This window comes from Amblyomma mixtum, chromosome 9 (assembly GCF_055824585.1).
Source record: "Amblyomma mixtum isolate Tamu chromosome 9, ASM5582458v1, whole genome shotgun sequence".
Lineage (NCBI taxonomy): Eukaryota > Metazoa > Arthropoda > Arachnida > Ixodida > Ixodidae > Amblyomma > Amblyomma mixtum.
Genome location: NC_143020.1, coordinates 37838173 through 37856499, shown reverse-complemented (window position 1 = coordinate 37856499; position 18327 = coordinate 37838173). Strand labels below are relative to the sequence as shown.

General features: G+C 43.4%; 1 long non-coding RNA gene across 1 annotated transcript; it reads left to right on the top strand.

Annotated features, from left to right (window-relative positions):
* The first annotated feature begins 1163 nt into the window (after positions 1-1163).
* LOC149328770 (uncharacterized) lies at positions 1164-17540 on the top strand. Its single transcript, XR_016285552.1, has 5 exons — positions 1164-1368; positions 7443-7551; positions 11307-11474; positions 15297-15441; positions 17365-17540. It is a non-coding gene; the product is annotated as an uncharacterized LOC149328770 (long non-coding RNA).
* The last annotated feature ends 787 nt before the right edge of the window (positions 17541-18327 follow it).

Sequence of the window (18327 nt, the reverse complement as noted above, 5' to 3'; positions counted from 1 at the left end):
CTTTCCCTTAATAAAAAAAAAACGCACGAAGCACCAATGCAGTTCCTGTTAGTCAAAACCAGATAAAAATAGGCGGGGGTAACGGCTAATCCCTGGTGTTTCCTTGCTACGGGAATGGTCAATTTTTTATTCACCTTGCTAGGTTTTGTTTGCGGAAGTTAGATGTCATAACAGAGAAACTTCTGATAGGACTCTAAGACAGGAAATGTACTCAATTCATGCTTGTTTGTGCCATATTGTTGTTATATTTTTTGGTGTCATTGTTTGTCCTGCATAGGTGCTAAAGGTGTGTGCAGCCGCCTGTATCAGGGAGCCGAGGCCTAGTCAGGCCTACGGCCTTTTGCTTTGGCTTCCCTTTTCATTTTGAAAGAAAATAAACACCAAACCAAACCAAAAGGTTTAAAGATTTCGTGAGAAGCGTCAATAACAGCGATGAAAACAAGGCGGATATATTTTCTATGTGCAGCAAACATCACGATTAAGGATAGATTCATTATCCTACAGTTTTTTAGGTGAAATAAGAACCATGACCTTTGAAAATAATTATGCTAAAAAGATGCTAGCTTCGATGAATAGGTCATGACGCCATAGGGTACAGAAAGACCTTCATGCTGTGATCAACACCGGTTTTAGTGATGACAAGATGCAGAGAAATCCCGAATGCTGTGAAACTTTAACCCAAGTCTGTCCTTTTCTGCACGTGGTGAGAGTATTATTGGAATCTTTAAAGAGGGCGTCAAAAGCGAAATGTGAGTCAAAAGCACGAGACAGTCACAGGGCCAACCAGCGAACTCAAGGATGCCCTCTAGCTCACAGCGGTCCTCGTCGTCATTGTTAGTGTTGCATTAATAATATTTTAAGCCGCTGAACATGATTTAAAATGCACCATACTTTCAGCGGGCGTAATTTAGCGGGGAAAGTAAAATGTGGTATTTCTTTAAAGGGCCTCACAACTGGGATATTTTCTAAAATGGTTTGTGTTTTAGAGGTTTTAATGTTCAAAAGCGAGAAAAAATGGCATAATTCATCAGGAGATTTAGAAGAGGGCATGCGGCACGGGTCTTATTACATTAAGTCCTTCCGCACACCACGTATATAGTACAGCTATCTTAAAGGCCAATGTGTTGTGGTTAATATGACCGCGTGGTTGATAATGATGTGAAAAATCCTAATGCGCAATGTCATTTCCCATTAGCGAAAGGAGTGGTATAGTAACCAAGAATGATAACATAGTGCACACTTTTGAATCGCTTTTTATTTTATCTGGTGCATATCAAGCAACAAAAAGAGCCTAATATGTGGTTAAAACTTGCAGCTGCACAATAAGAACCGGCACAGTTCATCAAAGTCTCACCCATTACACGGCGGGTAAGTCAACTGATCGTTTTTTTCAGAAAACTTATTCGCAGGAAATAAAGCCATCAATGTTCGCGTTTGCAGTATGAACTGTGCTCTCAAGTCGGCGGCAAATTTATTGCAGTTTTTTAGTGACAGCGTGCTGCGCGGTGAAAATCGGGGTTTGAACTTGTCATATTCGTACATTGGTAGCATACATAGGCCAAATGTCTCTCACGCTAGGCAACCACTGAAGGCTTCGCTTGCGATGACGTGTTACTTGACAGTGGTTCGGAGCCCACCATATTCGGTGGAAGCCTTCCTAAGCAAAACTTCGTGGTGGCCTAGTTGGTGGGACATAGTTGAAACTTGGTTCAGCGCGAAAGACGAACACAAAGAAAGGAAACGACACACACGGAGCGCTACTAACAACTGATTTATTGAAATATGCAAGAAACACATTTATAGTCTTCACACGCATGCGCACAATCGGGCGGCTCCAGGCTACTTTAAGAGTTTTAGATGGCTCATACTTATCTAAGCTCACATTATGTCACTGAAGAAAGCGCGGGAACCAGATAAGGTAGATAACTCTGAGCATGAAAATGACAAAAGGAAAAGATACGGATCGGATATGACCAAACAATTTCGAAAATCGACCGACGAAGAAAACACGGGCCAGGAAGTTACATGACGTTATATGACGTACGTTGTCCAAAAACATACGCTGATCTGAGTACAAACTTCCTAGGAGAACGCAGAAAACTCACATTCTGCAGAATGGATTGCATTATTCCACAGTAGATTCAACATACTTCAGTGCAAAATGTTTCACAGAGCAGCAGTACAGCTTACATAATTGAGCAGAGTATCTTCTTCAATTGCCGCTGCTAAATAGGTATCGTCGATCGGAATAACAGTCTTGACTTGAAATCATACTGACATGTGCTTTCATTTGAGTTCGTGCAATGCCGGAATTGCATAATGTATTTTTCCAGGTTTCGTAAGCTTATTGGTCCCATATTCATTATTTAATTTTTGAACACGGTCAACACTATAGGGAAACAGGCGAGATTATGATATATTTCAAGCTTTCTTTGCCCACGCTTGAGTGATATGGGTCATGTTTGGTTTGGTTTGGGTTGGTTTGGTTTATGGGGCTTAACGTCCCAAAGCGACTAAGGCTATGAGTGACGCCGCAGTAGAGGGCTCCGGAAATTTCGACCACCTGGGGTTCTTTAACGTGCACTGACATCGCACAGTACACGGGCCTCGAATTTCTCCTCCAAAGAAATTCCAGCCGCCGCGGCCGGGATCGAACCCGCGTCTTTCGGGCCAGCAGCCGAGCACCATAGCCACTGAGCCACCGCGGCGGCTGGGTCATGTTTCCTGTGAATAAATGTCCGTCGTGATTCGTAGCTGGTTCTGTGTTTCCTCTCCTCGTCAATATATTTCGCTTATTCTATCTCATTTTTGCTTCCGCCTAAGCATAAAAATATCTCCTTTTTATCATGCATATCACTAGGGTATTTTATTCTCAATTTAAGCTGCTATTGCTTACTTTATACGTACGTTTATTTCATCATGTGAGGGTCATTTCATTTCAAACAATACAGGTGTGCTACTCATCGATGTGAAATGTTTTGTTCCCTTGTGCTTCCTAGATTGGTTCTGTGATATACAGACAATAACTGTCGAACTTTTGCGGATGTAGGAGAAAATTAACTGTAGCTGCGCTCCAGAAATTATATTTTTGGCGCTATTTCTTGTTGACACTCACTTAGAATTAAGATTCAAGTTTTGAGGGCTGCTCAAGAGATCAATAATTTTTCGCAGAAATTATATTTGATGAGTACGGCTTGCTCCCTGCAAGCCCGTAACAAAGCTCCCCGCAGCAACCCCGCAGCTAATATGAAACAGGTCCAAGAATTGTGTCTGCGGCGTAGTAATACCATGGTCGGCGGAAATCCGAATACCGGTCACTCTTCTTAGCTACTCGTAGTAGGCTCATTGGCAAATTTTGAAGAGACGACTTTTCAACAATAATAAGAGCCTAAACGGAATTACCACTTGTTATCGGCCGTTAACATCACCATACCAGATTTCAGAGTGTTTCAATGACAATTACTCTCGGTGGTCGGCACCACACATTTTATCCCTCTCGCTCCAAACGGCGTGCTTTCAAAAAGGACACCTCCCTTACAAAAAAGTTTTTACTCTATAGACTGTCTGTATACACTTCTGTCGGTAAAATCTGTAGACTCCCTATACACAAATCCTTGAGAACTGTCTATAGGCCACACACTTTTTGTGCACTTTCGTTTATGGACTGTCTATAGATTATGAACAGACAAAAAGAAATATCCATAGGAAGGCAATAGAGTCTATAAAAAGACTGTCTATAGACCACTTTCCAAGGGCTTAGAGACGCGCGCATAGCAACGTCGAACAACACACGTCACTCCATGACCCAAGTTTCATGTGGTCTTTCCATCGCGTGTAGCACTGCTTGGCGTGTATTTCTTCGCATTATTTTTGGGCGAGATGAAGAATTTTTTTCAATCCGCAGAGACCAGGTTATTCGCGTTTTTTAAATATGAACGTGATTTTGCTCGCACTAGCGGAACGAAATAAATCTCTAATTGCAAAGGCGTGACTAAATACTAAATTTTCCACATTAATACCCGTTAACCAGCTTACTGGTGGACATGACTTACTCATTTTGAGCTGTCAGCCAACATTGGTATTACTTCATCCCAGAAGCTAGTTTTGCGCCTTAAGCAGCTCTGTTTGAAATTTATTGGCGTGCGTCTCTAGAACAGCCAGTAAAAACTTCAAGGATCATGAGTATCTTGTATGTGAAAGCCAGCCTACAAATTGCATCCCACACTGCGGTAATCTATTGAAGATCAAGGTCACGGTCCGCCAATAATAGCCCAATATTAATAAAACAAAATGCGAGCGATTACAAATGAATAGCTAGTACAGATGCTTGACTGACTGTGTAAGCTGCATTTTAAAATAAAGGGAAACCGTTCTTGAGCCTATTTCCAAAGCGAATTCTCCCGCACACGTTTTTGATCTCGTATCAATAGCCCCCGCTATACTGCTCCACTCCAATGTGTTTATCGGCTGAAAAGTATTCCACGGCAGCTTAATTACAAAATGTTGGAGAAGGCCACATGATACGCACTCCAAACATCGCTTTTATTTTGCATATACTTGCAGTATGTTGTTAATTAATTTATTTATTCATTTTCATCAGGCAACAGAAGTAGTGCACTTTTTCATGTGCTTTATTTGCTCTTTTCCACGTTGGATTTCTGTCTTGAACGTCTGGATGCTAATTATGCCGAGGGTACTGACAGCTGGAAGCGTTTATTTGGGCCTCCAGGGCGCATACGGTGGCACTCGTTGTTTCTAGGAGCTCTAATGGAAGCGACTGACAGTCGTCTAGTGTTTCTTGATGGTTCAAGCATCGTGCTTGCATGCACACTTTCGTGTCCTGTGCCAGGAAACGCCGCTTTGTGATTTCCTGTTTCTTCTGTTGGAGGACTTTGAAGTGATATTTGCTATGAAATTGAACTGTAGCAAACTCTTTAGCCCAAGTGTTTTTGGTATATAAATAGGCGCCTAGCTGTGTAGGTAACCTTTGATTTGGAAAAAAAATAGACAGTCATGTGTTGAATCGCTAGACATGCCGAATTAAACTTTCTCATCGTAGACCTTATTTCCTATAGGCCTAGAACTTACTGGGATAAATCTCACTTTTCTGGTGACTAGTTTTGTGCCTTACTTAAAGGTTACTACAATAATGATGATGTCTCTGCTCCAAGCATTTCATTCCACTCACAAAATGGCACTAGATACTCAAGGTCGCTTATAACTCCTGGTGTTTCGGTGACGAAAGTTTTTTTATTTTTAAAAGCTTTTGTTTTTCAAAGGCAAAGGCCGCAGGTCTTGGCAAAATACACAGGAAGTCTACGTATTTCTGGCATTATGCGGCTTCCCAGGCACATTTTCCAGCACTGCTTCCACAAGCGCATAAAAGCTGTTCGCACACCCTGGTCGAAACTTCGTTAAGCCAGAAATGCTCTTTCAACACGTGAAGAAGGTTTGACCTAAGCATTTTGCAAATCTTAACTAAGGAAAAATAACTAAAAAAAGCAAGGCGAAATTTGGGTCACAAATGTCCACAAGCATTCGCTACCCTTGCAACATCGGCCAGCCGAAGGGACAAGATGACTTCCAGCGCTCGTCCGCCAGTCTGTACAATTGTCTCGATTTTCCTCTGCATACATTGCGCCTCTGTGAGATCCCTTAAGCATATGGCGTATCTGTATTGGTTTCTCCGCAGCGCAAAATAGTACGCCGGGGGTCCAATCCTATACCAAATTCAGTGCGCATTCTTGTTTCAGTGAGGTTGCCTCTAGCAGCCTGCAGTGCATTTCCCACGGTGTCTTCCAAACTAGAACTGAGGGTTTCTTTGAACACCTCCATAATATGCGTTTTAGCTCACACGATTACCATCATGGAAAGGGGCATTTCTGGGGCTCTTAACTTTAATGTTTCGATTTTTGTCCATGCGAAATCCCATGACTAAAAAAGTGCTTGGCCATGTGCAAGCAGAAAAAGTTTTCTATATTTTGTAACAAAAGCATCCGGTTGGACGATACTCGGTGCTTTATTCTTAACTTAGCGTCTCTCATAGCCTCAGTCGCTTTGGGACGTTAAACCCCAATAAACAAAACAAACAAAATTATTCTTAACTTATCCGAAATCTGTTTTGTGAAATTCCAGAAGCGACATTTTTTTATCTCAAATAAAGGAAGACATTTTTTAAGGCTAGTAAAAGAGGTTTTTGCAGAACTAAGGCGTAATGACTGTGTTCATGCATTTGCCCTTTACGTATAAAAGTTCATTCGAGAAAAAAGTGGAAATAAGTCACGGATTGCAATCGTTATCTAAAATAACTTGCCTATAAATGTATAGCAGCATACACTAAGAAACACTTCTGCAGGCTTGTTGCAAATATATACAAAACCGGAACAAGCAGAGTGCAAAACCGTTTATATTGGCACATCGGCCATGAGGCGTATTTAATAAGCATTTCAGTCGTGTTACCCCTTTTTGGGTCTCTGTATACTGTAGACTGTCAGGTCTGCGTGAACTCAATAAACGCGTGGTTATGAGCGATCCATTAAACACTTGGAAGATTTTCACGCGTAAAAGTAATCTTAGCGTGGCGCGACTTAGGATATAAGCAGCGCGTAAAGCGATGGGCGCGGTTTAATTGTTTACTCATTTTGTAGAGCGATACATGGCGTAGAAGCAGCGATAAATTGTCGCCATATAAGTACTTCTATTTGGGCAAAGTTGCCCTATTTTCTTTCAGTGAAGGTAATGCTTAAAGATTTCTTTTCACTCTTTATCGCACATATGTACTGGAGCATTTCTCTTTTCCGACAAGAACTTTTTGAGCCATTTCTTGTTTTTGTCCCCAGTAAATTATATGTGCATGTTTTCTCTCACATGTTACCTGCTGCGTCAGCCATACATTTTTAAATACGTTTTATGCTTACCTAAACAGAGGCTTTTATCGTGTTTCTGAAAGCAACAGTAAAATACAGAAAAAGTGCAATTTATGACTATGAGCTGCTATCCCAGCCGTGCCGCTGGTATGTTTGAGGAATATTGTCCATATATTGGGGCTGTATGCCGTTTGGAATAGATTCATTGCATCCGTCAACGGGCTTGAGCCGCGGCAAAGGCGGCCGCACGAGCATTCAGTTGTCTGAACGTATAACCTGACGAGTCGATCTGGTCGAGACTGTCCGGTCAGTGGTCTCTCTTAAGAAAACCTCAACTTCCTTACTTTTTTATCTGTATGTGGATTGGATTGAAAACGCCGATATAATGGTTAGAAAAAGTTTTCTTATAAGTCCAACACCAATTTTACCCAGCACTTGGTGCATTCTCGATGTTTTCACCAATGAAGAGCCAAATGCTGTCAGATCAAGATGGTTTCCGTTTGCCGGAGTTCGCAGAGAGCGTAACTTCATGTTAACATAAAAACATCCAGCACTCTTTTTCCTTTTCCACTGAAGGTTATGCAACGGTTGGAGGAGCCTGTACACAGAATCCTGGCTGTTTGGTTAAGGACGACCCGAAAACATTTGAAGGTGTCTACACGTTGGCCCATGAAGCTCTACACCTGTATGTAACAATTGTGTCTAATTGTTTTCACAGTGGTATGCTATGTTTAATGAAACTGCACTACATGACACCTAAAGGTTCTTTTGGAATGAGGTCTGCGCACTAGCTTTGCAACAACTGTAGGGAAGGCCGCATTGACCTTGAGCGGCTGCATGCATGTTCCATAAGAAACAACGTGCTTATAATTATTGCGCTAATATAAAAAGAACAATTTATCGTTACTGATGCATACGTGGCCCTTAGCTAGCAGTAATCAGGATAGTCTCAGGGAAAATGAAGCTGCAGTGATTCATTAAAACATGTGCTTGCCTGTAAGCTTTGTTGTTTATTCGTATGGCTGTCGATCATTATTTTCCGAAAATTTCAGTCTACCAGTGAACGCTGTCCATAGTAGAAGTGAGTATTCAGTAAAAATGCTCTCTATGACTAAATGCTAGGGAACAAAGTTAATTTGTAAAATTACAATAAAAAAATTTCTTGTTACGAAATGTAACCCAGCCCTTATACACTAGAGGCGACATAGGGACATAATGTGTTTCGAGGCATAATAAATGAATAATAAAATAAGCCTCTCCCGCACCACTACTGTATCGCGGGTTCAAGCCAATCAAAATAAATGAATTGGCCCGTAGTCAATAGTAATTTCACCACCCGAAGGTGGAAAGAAGTCAATAAGGGAGTACTACTATAGCGACCCACAGCCGGGAGAGCGGGCCAGGAGAGGCTCCCCTGACCTCCCCTGGGAAGTAGCGGAAAGGGAAATGGGACATGGGAGGGGAATGAGGACAGCGAGTGTTTTGCTCTGATCCTTCAATGACTCGACTCCATTACTGGCCTGCCTGGCCAGGACAGGGAGAGCGTCGAGTTGCCCAATGGTGCGGCCCCACTCACGGGATGCCCGACCACCTACCATACGCAACGGGCTCCGACCGTCGGAGACAGGAAAACCTAACACGGGGTCAGCAGCTACTCAAGGGCCCCTCCAAGACTGCGTTTGTTTCCAACATGCCGGCTACCAACCGACGAGGGCTTTTCACGGTTTTTCAGACTCCGGAAGTATGTGTGATGAGTCCGGCCAGCAGAGGCCCCAGATCGCGGACCTACGCGGCACCACCGGCCCTCGGTCTCGGACCTGACACACTCTATGGGGCCCATCTGTACTTCCTACCAACCATCCATGCACTTATTTCCTCCCCTAGCTTGCTCGTCTCCTACTGAGGAGCGAGTGTTCAAGGCCGGGCGACCGGGCCACAAACCAAGAACGGGGCTTAGGGTGAGAGGACCGGGCCTACTCCACCGTTACTCCACTACATCGCCGGAGTCACTCGGACTAACAGTCGTACTCCATCCCCGTTCCTCGGCGTCCCGCAAAGGCCATGAAAGCCCTGCGGCCGGCCGTGAGGCCGCCTCCCCGAGGTGTCGTTTCAGTGCCTGGCTACTGTAAACCCCCGCGCGGACCTGGTCTCTCCGGAACCAGAAACCGGCGCGTCGGTAGCCAGACTTGCACCCCCCCGCGTGCGGAGGGTAGTAGCATGTATTCGAAAACCTTTTGATCTTTGGACATGCCTTCCGGGCCGGATTTCGTGGGTCCAACCTGAGTATGAACCCAGACCTGTCTCCGCTCAGGCATCGGACCTCACGCGCGCGACTGGCCCTCACAGTCGCCTGGGAGTCGCTGCCACTCCCATGGGGTTTTGCATCTCCAGAGGATGGGTCCCGGCCGTCCCATCCCCACCACTGGCGTTGCACCGGAACAAAGCCTAGTAGCCGAAACTACACCGGCCCGTATCCGGTGGCGGGGGGGGGGGGGGGGGCACAAGGAGGCCGCACAGTCAGATTTCCCCCCCACTAGAGGTGACAGAGTATTTCGCACCAGTAACAATTATAACAGAAACAACCTTTCCACATTTGCTCGCGTAATGATGCACTCGCACATGGAAAACCGCCGATCACACGGTACTAGGCGCTAAACATTTATTAGTAGTAGAAACCATACATGTCGTACTCAGGCTCTAGCCTTAGCTTGGAATAAGTTTCTACCGCCGTTGCTTTTTCATTAAGCTGCATTGTGGGCTGCAGGTGGAAGAAGGCTTCTCGAAGGAGAAACATAAATCATGGGTGGCGGGTCATTTTCTAATTGGTGGACCAGTATAGAAAGTGGGTAAAGGCGGGTAAGTTGGAGAGGGTTTTTTACAGTTGGATTCCCGAAGGTGCATCCACATGAGGAGGGAACATCCAATTGCGGAGGGTGTCCGGAACGTGCCCCAATTGTCTCTTATTTTATAGAGGCGCTTAAGGAGTTAGTGACAGACTGCGTCGGTCAGCGGCGCCGGCGATGAAGATGGCGACACCAGCGTGGGCCGGGCGCTGAAGAACCGCGCGCGGCGCGTGAAGTAGACAGCCAGACAGTTTAGTGGGGGACGGACGGCGTTTTTCGTGTTCTAGCCCCATACTACCATACTTTGAGGTGGGTGATCCTCCAGTTTTCGGGGACCAGTCGTGGGTAGCCTCTGCTTTAATACGGAGTCCTTGACCAGGACTTTGAGCAGCCGCGTTCGACGCTGTGCTCAGCTCTCTTGCCGAGGAGCGTCTCGGCCACACCTTATCCTGTTGGCGCCGGCAGTTTGTTGACGGCACCAACGCACATTCCGTGGCTCTGAAACCTGCGGAATGAGCGCGGCGTCTTCCTATCAGATCAGGACATCTTTTTCCCTGGTTGGGGCATGTTATTGCAGTTTAAAACATTCAGCGTCGGTATTGTATTATAACGAATGCTTAAAATTTCTTTTGTTCGTGTAAAAAAAAAAAAGATAGGAGGCTACTTCAGTGACCATATCTCTAGTGGGTACTAGTTACTACTCTGAGATATAAGAGGGCCTTTCGGGTGTACATGAAACCATTTCTCTTTTTGTTTGAATTCTGTTTATTCTTTTGTGTATGACTCATTACTGTTCTGGTAAACCCTACGAAAAGGCTAATAGGGAGTATAAAATAACATCGTAGAAATGCAGTCTCAGAAAACAATTTTAACAAGATATATCAGCAACCTAAATTACACTACGAAACTATATTACGACCTCCTTGAGTGCAGGTGGGGCTTTTTGCTTGCACCTCTTCTTTCGGAATGCACGATTATAGCTGATAATTTCCTGCTGATCCGTCTAAATCTTGCATGCAAACGACAACTCTCATTACCCAACCACTAAAATTTACTTCAGCAGTTGAATGGACTTAATGCACTGCACACTGAGCATGCCCTACGCCGAGTAAACAAAGTCAGATGAGGCGCCTGCAAACGCCTAGTCTCTGTTGTGGTTGTCTTTAGCGGCAGGCTTTATGCTTGGAGCGACAATTCTAGTGGCACTTTCGTTAATGAATGGAATGGGCTTTTCGCTGAAGATAAACTAACTGGCTGCGCGCTAGGTTTTGTGGATGTTATTTTTAGTTCCTCTAGGATTAAAAGGTGTGAAAACTTATAAATACAGATGGGGCTGGCATCTCAGGAGGAAGTAATCTGTTTACTTTCGGCACATTTCTGAACGTTAAATTAAATTCAACATAATAGATATCGCCCAGGCAGATTTTAAAGTACAAAGAAATCTGGATAAAAATTCTTCAAAAAGATGTTTTGAAGATGTCGCATATTTGAGTAAATATACAAAACTATTGGTTGTTATTTTCTGTGCAGGGCATCGCCGCATTTCAGTTTGAACTGTTAAAAGCTAATATGTGCTTTTGACTACTCTTTTTTGCAGCATGGGAGTTGTGCATGATGGTTATGAGGCACCCACGTACCTGAGCAATAGTCCCGGAGCCGTGCATTGCTCGCAGAACGTCGCCACTGTCATGGCTCCAGTCTCGCATCACAACGTGAAACTTTCATTATCATCCTGCACTACACAACAGGTTGTTGCCTACTTAGAGTAAGTGCTCTCTGTAATCTTTGAGTGGTACCATAGCAAATCTAAGACAAAATGTGTGTAAAAGGGGGCGGCGTTCATTTGTTCTCAACTCAAGGTGCTCATCTTTGCATCTTTACACGTTCTGTGGTCTGGCATACCGTACAGGAAGTCTAATTTATAGCTTCTTTGCATTCTCAAGTACTGAAAACTCTCCTAACAATTCTCATGCAGTGATAAAATGCAGACTTCAGTCTTAGGAACATGCTTTTGTGTTACAGTACAGTTTCGACGATATGTCAGCAGAGCATCGCAATTAAGCATCAGGACCGGGCATCCATACGAAACACGCTGTTTTATAGGCATGGCCAATAAACGCGGGCATAAAATGCCGAAACTGCTGTGCGTTTCAGCAAAGACGGTACGCATTTCACTGTACTACAGTAACAGTATCTGGGAGATGGAAATGGCACTTGCTGCTCACGAGCTCAGTATTGTTTCCACTGAGTCATCTTGAGAGATTTCCTTTCGGCGAGGTCGTAGATTTGTCTTTAGTTTAGCGGTGTACTTTACATTATCTTGCGAAAAAAAAGCTCCAATTTTCTCTAATGAGCCAGCGCTAATCAATAGCACAGGGAAAAAAAAACTACCTAAAGACGACGTGATCAGAAGCGCTCTCAGTGCTTCCGGGGGAGGTGTCCTTCTCCGCCTTTTTTTTAAAGCTGGTTCATCGACGTATGTGAACCCAATTAACTCCACACCAAAAGCTGTCCCATCTGGATGAGGACCATAGCTGCGCGTAAGGCAAGGAAGAACCGAAAATACTTCCGCTAAAAGAGAAACAAATGTGCTTTAAGAAACGCGATGGTTCGCAGGTAGCTGCAGGACGCAAAAGTGAGGGGTTCAACGAAAGGCAAATGGAGCGGCAAGCCGTGGCTCCTACTAATATGAGCGATCCATTATCAGCCAGCGAATGGCAGCTCCGACCAAATAATACTGTCTTCATATAGCACAATGTGAGGTTAGCATTGTGCACTGTGTAGAGAACCACGGATTAAAAATTCGCTGTGGCTTAGCTTGGTTAAGCCCGGTAATTGCGAAAGCAATATCCGTACCTATGCCATGGTACAGCTGGTAGTGTAGCTGGTGGTGGTGCTTGTGGTTAGACTTGTGGTGATGCATCGGTTATACAGTCCAATCCAATCCACTCCACTCCACTCTAATTCAATCCAATCCAATCCAATGTTATCTAATGTAACGTAATGTAATGTAATGTAATCTAGTCCAATCCAATCCAGTCCAATCCAATCTAATCTATCCAATCTAATAAAATCTAATGCAATCAAGGTCAAATCAAGGTCAATGGTGGTCACCGGCCGCGGCACGATGGTGGTCACCGGCCGCGGCACGGCAAAGGCGTGAAAGTGCAAGTAGTACTGCTTTCACAATAAAATGCGTAGCGCATCCGTAACGGGTGGGCAAAACACTGCCCGAATCTGATACAACGGGCTGAGCGCCAGCGATAAAGCACTCATATGCAGCCTACATGATATGTTAGCTGGACGAAGGAATAGCATGGGGAAATGCAGCTGAAGAATATCTGTGGATGCATTGCCTAGGCTTATTGCGGATGATATGCGTACCATGCGTGTACAGCAGTGGTGACTAGGCGAGTAGTCAGTGCATTCATGGCGCCCCGATTGTGCTGAGAGACGGCGCTTTGAAATCGGAGAGGAAACCATACAGGAAAGGAAGCTGCCAAAACAGAGTGGTCGAGTGAAATAGAAACGGTATGGAGGTTAGCCATTCTTTGTTTTAGTAGTACAACAATGCTGACATCACATAATTTGCTCATCTATGGAGAAAATCTCAAAATTGTCGATCATAAAAACCAACAAGATGCTTCATATTTAGGCGGAGTTTTTTGCTTTTGTATTGTTTGAATATTTGTCAGGGTCAGCTGCGCCTCACTTTACTACCAACTAAATTTCATGCTTGAGGCAATTAAAGATACGAAATTCATAAAAGCACGGAATCACCAGATATAACGTCCGCCTTCACAAATCATTACGTGCTGCTCCTCTGCTCAAAACAACAGTAAGTGCCTGCTAGAAGGGAAGTGGCCGGAGTTTTTTCCAGGATTACACATTTCCGTTAAACGCCTACAGAACTTCAGCTAAGTTTTACCTTTGCCTCAGCTTTTATTTCCGGGTAAAGCACATTTAATAATTCCCATATCCGTCAACTCCGTAACGCCAGCGCCATGAAAGCAGTTTATTCAGTGGTATCAAAAATATCATGTGCTTGTTATGGCCCTCTTCTAGTCCCTAAAATGAACATTTTCAGTTCAACATTCGGTCACTTCAGGTATTCTTAAAAAGAAGTAATATTTTTATTATATATTTTGGAAACCTGATGCACTTGAGATTATTTTTAAATATTATCTACGTCTTCGCAGCGTGATGAGAACCACTGGCCCCAACGCTTACATCAAGGTTGTGTTTTGCACTATTCTTCTTAGATATTTCAGATCATGGCGGTAATACATGAAAGTTCAAGCAATATTATGCTATCATCACCACAGAATATCTAAAATTATTGTAGGGTATACCTTTAAGGCTAAAAACATCAAGAAATGACAACACATGCCGCCTACTACACTGACAATCCTATGTATCCCTGAATATCTGACTTATCCTGAATCCCTGACGTATCCCTGAATATCTATACACTAAATTCACAGTTGCTGAAAAATCAAAACACTATGATGGAGTGACTGTTCGTGAAGCAGCATAAGAGGCGTATAAACCGAACGTACCACAATATCTTCTCACAATATGGTCTGCAAATTAGAACTCCTTTTTTTAGGAAAGTAACGTTGGGAGAGTACCTTGAGCGTTGTTCGAAAACAGTATAAATATGCTAACTAATAGAACGGAGACCCGTGTGCATCTCAGTTTGAGCTTTTCTTCGCCCTTCTTAGAGAACGTGGAGCCGAGCTTCCTAACCGGCTACATTACTCACATCTTTGCGTACAATGGTCAATATTTGTTTTTCGTGTGTCACTGTGCTGTGTCATAGCCATCTATGTATTTTTAGCGCCACTGTATGCCCTGACCGTTTCTTTAGCACATTATGAGAGCAATTACGCGGCTGCCAGTTATTATGCTTAAGAGTATTTGTATAGCACAGACAAGAAAGCAATGACAGGCTCAGGCTGTTAGAGATAGATAAAGAGGAAGAGGGAAGGCAGGGATGTTAACCAGATTGTGTTCCTGTTGGCTACCCTGAACTGGGGAAGAAGCTGTTGATCCGGCTGTGACATGCACGTCACTGAGTAATAAATGTTCAGGATAGCGTTTTTGTACAGCCGGAACCAGGAATATTTTCATGAAAAGTAAACATGGTTGAGTTGCCTGCACTGGGTACAAACCAGTGTTGTTTATGGCAACTTCGACGAAGAAGTCACCAACATCGTAAGCGATATCTCCTTCTAGCTTATCCTCTTTCACCTCTTCATGGGTGCACTAAATGATTGTTTCTAAACGTTCAAGCTACATACATAATTCAGCAAAAATTGCCGTATAAAGTGGCAGCTACATCAAAACCGCGATTGAGGCATGATACGAATTTGTAGAAGAAATTATAATAATTTACAGACGCGCGTGGAGGACGTTGATAGTCTCATCCAAGTGGTGAATGTTTCTCCTGATGTGAGGCTACACGGAACGCCACATATAAATGACCCGCAGAAGCAAGTGTAACTGAACACTGTTTGTTCTTTTTCCAAGAGCTAGTGCCTAAATTGCGCATATTAAAGCGACGCATATCGATTATCTGTTTCAGAAGTGAACGCGGACGCTGTCTACTCTCTCGAGCACAACGGAACTCCAAGCGTTTAAAGAAAAAAATTATCCAGGCAGTCCTTTTAAACACAGTTCACTTTTGCAGAGAATTAGTGCCAGAATCAAACAAAGTTACGTTTGAGAAAGTAAGTACCTAGACATTTTTTATGTGCGGAAAATGTATTCTACAACACATACCCAAGCCTCAATCTAGCTGCTACGTTGATGAGGTGTGCTTGAGGCGCAACAATAAGAAAGTCATTTTTTTAGTCATGCTGAACAAAGGGGAAACATAATCGCCAGAAAATATTTGAGTGTTGCTGCTGTTTTTAAGGACACAAAATAGAGCAAAAACACCGTTTCTTTCAAGCTGTTTAACGCTTCCCTTACGATCAACAGATATTAACGTCGTATATCATAAACCTTCGGCATATATTCAAGACACATTTCTGAAACACTTCGTGCAGCGTACAACCGAATAATGTTCGGGGTATTGTGATAAAACTGAACGGTCCCGATAACGCATTAATTAGTTTAAAAGTATGGTCACGTGTGGAAGTATCTTACTAATACTCCATCTAATCCATGTGATAACCGAAAAATGGCACCCTGCAGGCTCTTTAAAAAAGCTTGTGCTTAAATATTAGCAATAATCTCGAGTGCAAGCTTACTATTTTCGTGTCTCCCTGAGGCACACAGGAAAATAAGAAATATCTACTCTTCATATTCGAGTGGGTGCTGTAGCTCAAGACGTAGCCTAAGAGGTAATGTATTTTGGTTATAACCCTATCAACTGATGCATAAAGGGACTAAATACAATAACTTCTCGATGTGGACCATTCGCGCTCCTCTAAAGCCAAGCTATTGGACCCAGTCCACGTTGTTGGGCTGTAATAGGGATTGTTTCCATATGTTAGAAAAGCAGAGAAACGTGGGTCATAACATTCGTTAGCAAACATAGCTGACTGAATAGTTATAGAGAGATAAAAAAGGCCAGTCGAGGCGGCCGAGATCGTGCATTGCGTGAAAACAGGCGCTGACTACACACTGCTTGTAGTTGAAGGTGCAAAGCATCTCTATGAAGGCGGTTAAGCTCCTGCCATTGCGACCTCATAATTTTGCACATCCTGGTGCAATGGCCTTGTGATGGTAGGAAGCCTCCGAACAAGCAGCGGAGTTCACGTGGTAAAACCTTTTGGCCGATGTAGAACCCGAGCGCCCTTGAGTTGCAGGCGGCCGTAGTGATGAGAGGAACAAGCATAGCCGGACGCACACAGGAATATGGAAAAGGGCCCTTTGTAGAAGAAATAAAAAAATAAAGTAAAGAAATAAATTAAAGGATGTGCAAAATTAAGAGGTCGGAATGGAAGGAGCTTAACCGCCTTCATAAAGATGCTTTGCACCTTCAACTACAGGCAGTGTACGGTCAGCAACTGTTTGTACGTCTCTTCCTGTTGTCCAAGTCATTTTTTCGCTGTTTTAGAATTAACAACTACCAACTCACCCAAGTTTTCACCTTAACAAATTTTCATTGGCTGAATCATCAGTATTAGGTGGAAGGTATATAGTTATCCTTGCCCTCAGGCAGACTTTGTGATGAATACGCAACTCCATTTCGTCGAACGTATTTCTCAAACAAATGAAAATAAGAAGGTAAGCAAAACCTGAAAAAATCACTGCCATGTAAAATCAATTTGCTCTGCTATGAACATCAAGGTAGCCGCTTTTCGATACAAAAGATTCTCAGGGTCATTGCGACAGAGAGCATAAGGAAAAAGGCACCAATAATGGGCAACGAGAATTCTAATCCCAGCGGAAAATGCTTATTGCGGTTATTATCCCATCTTCGCAAGAGTTTGCTTCGTTGTTAGCTGACCCGAAGAAACTGATGATCTGCCCTAGCCATTTAGAAACGATATTCGAAAGCCATAACGACACAGGATCGAAATATAACATGTCTGCGAGAGGTGAAAAACAACCCCCCTGAAGCTAAAAATTCGTACAAAATGAGGTTAATGTTTATAGAAAGGTCCTGCGTTACATATCATTTGACATGTTGTTTATTTCAGGAGCTGAATGAAAACATAAACCTCCATAAATGTTATGCTGTGTGCCGCTGGGTAGACGGAAATTATATTCGCTTCCGGTACAAGGAGGCACCACCCTACACATTTTGTGGTGAAAACATCACAGATATGAAGGTAAATTTTAAAATAATTGCTCTAAAATATCTTGGAGCTATGTTCCGTGCTGACGCAATAGGCGCTTCGAAAGCTGTGCTCTGTCAATGTGCCCTAACATAACTCATTTTCGCGCACAGGTAAACGACTGCAGGAAAAACATCTCGGCTTATATGCATATCTGAGAGGTTGAGAAAAGCTTAATTAAGGTGCACATTTATTTCAAATTGCTAATGCCAGAGGACGTTCTTTGTGTTGAAAAATGCCGGCCTCTGTTTTTAACATCGACTTGAAAAACATGGCCGGCGGAATAGCAATGTTTGGCACGAAATATTGTTCGAATGCTCAGTTATTTCCAGGTGGACCCCACCACCACGTATCCAGAAGCGCAACTGTGGTCTCCACTGTCCCAGGGACCCAGTTATGCACTCCAGCTTTTTCATTGTCAATGCCAATTCACCCAATGAACGCTGGCGTCCTTTGTTCCAGTGTAGCGTTTCAGTAGCAGGGATTCTGACGCCAACACGTATTGTTTTAACGCAGCATTTTATTTATTTTTGTTTACATTACCGCAAATCTCCTGATGTCCCTACTATCACGTTGCTAGAAACGCGAATATTAATGTGATAGTAGTATTAGTTGATCAGTAAGATTACGTGCAGTGCCCAGCTGGAGGGTGGGTTGTAGTTGAACACGTGGTGTGTTTGGTTGCGGCGATAGCCTAGTGTTTTCGTGCATAGGAAAGCCAAGCTGTCTGTTCTCGCCCAACTTCTTATTTCATATATTTAAAACAAATGCCCCTTTTAAGGTATTATATGCAGTATATACATAGGTATATAGTTTTTTTTAGAC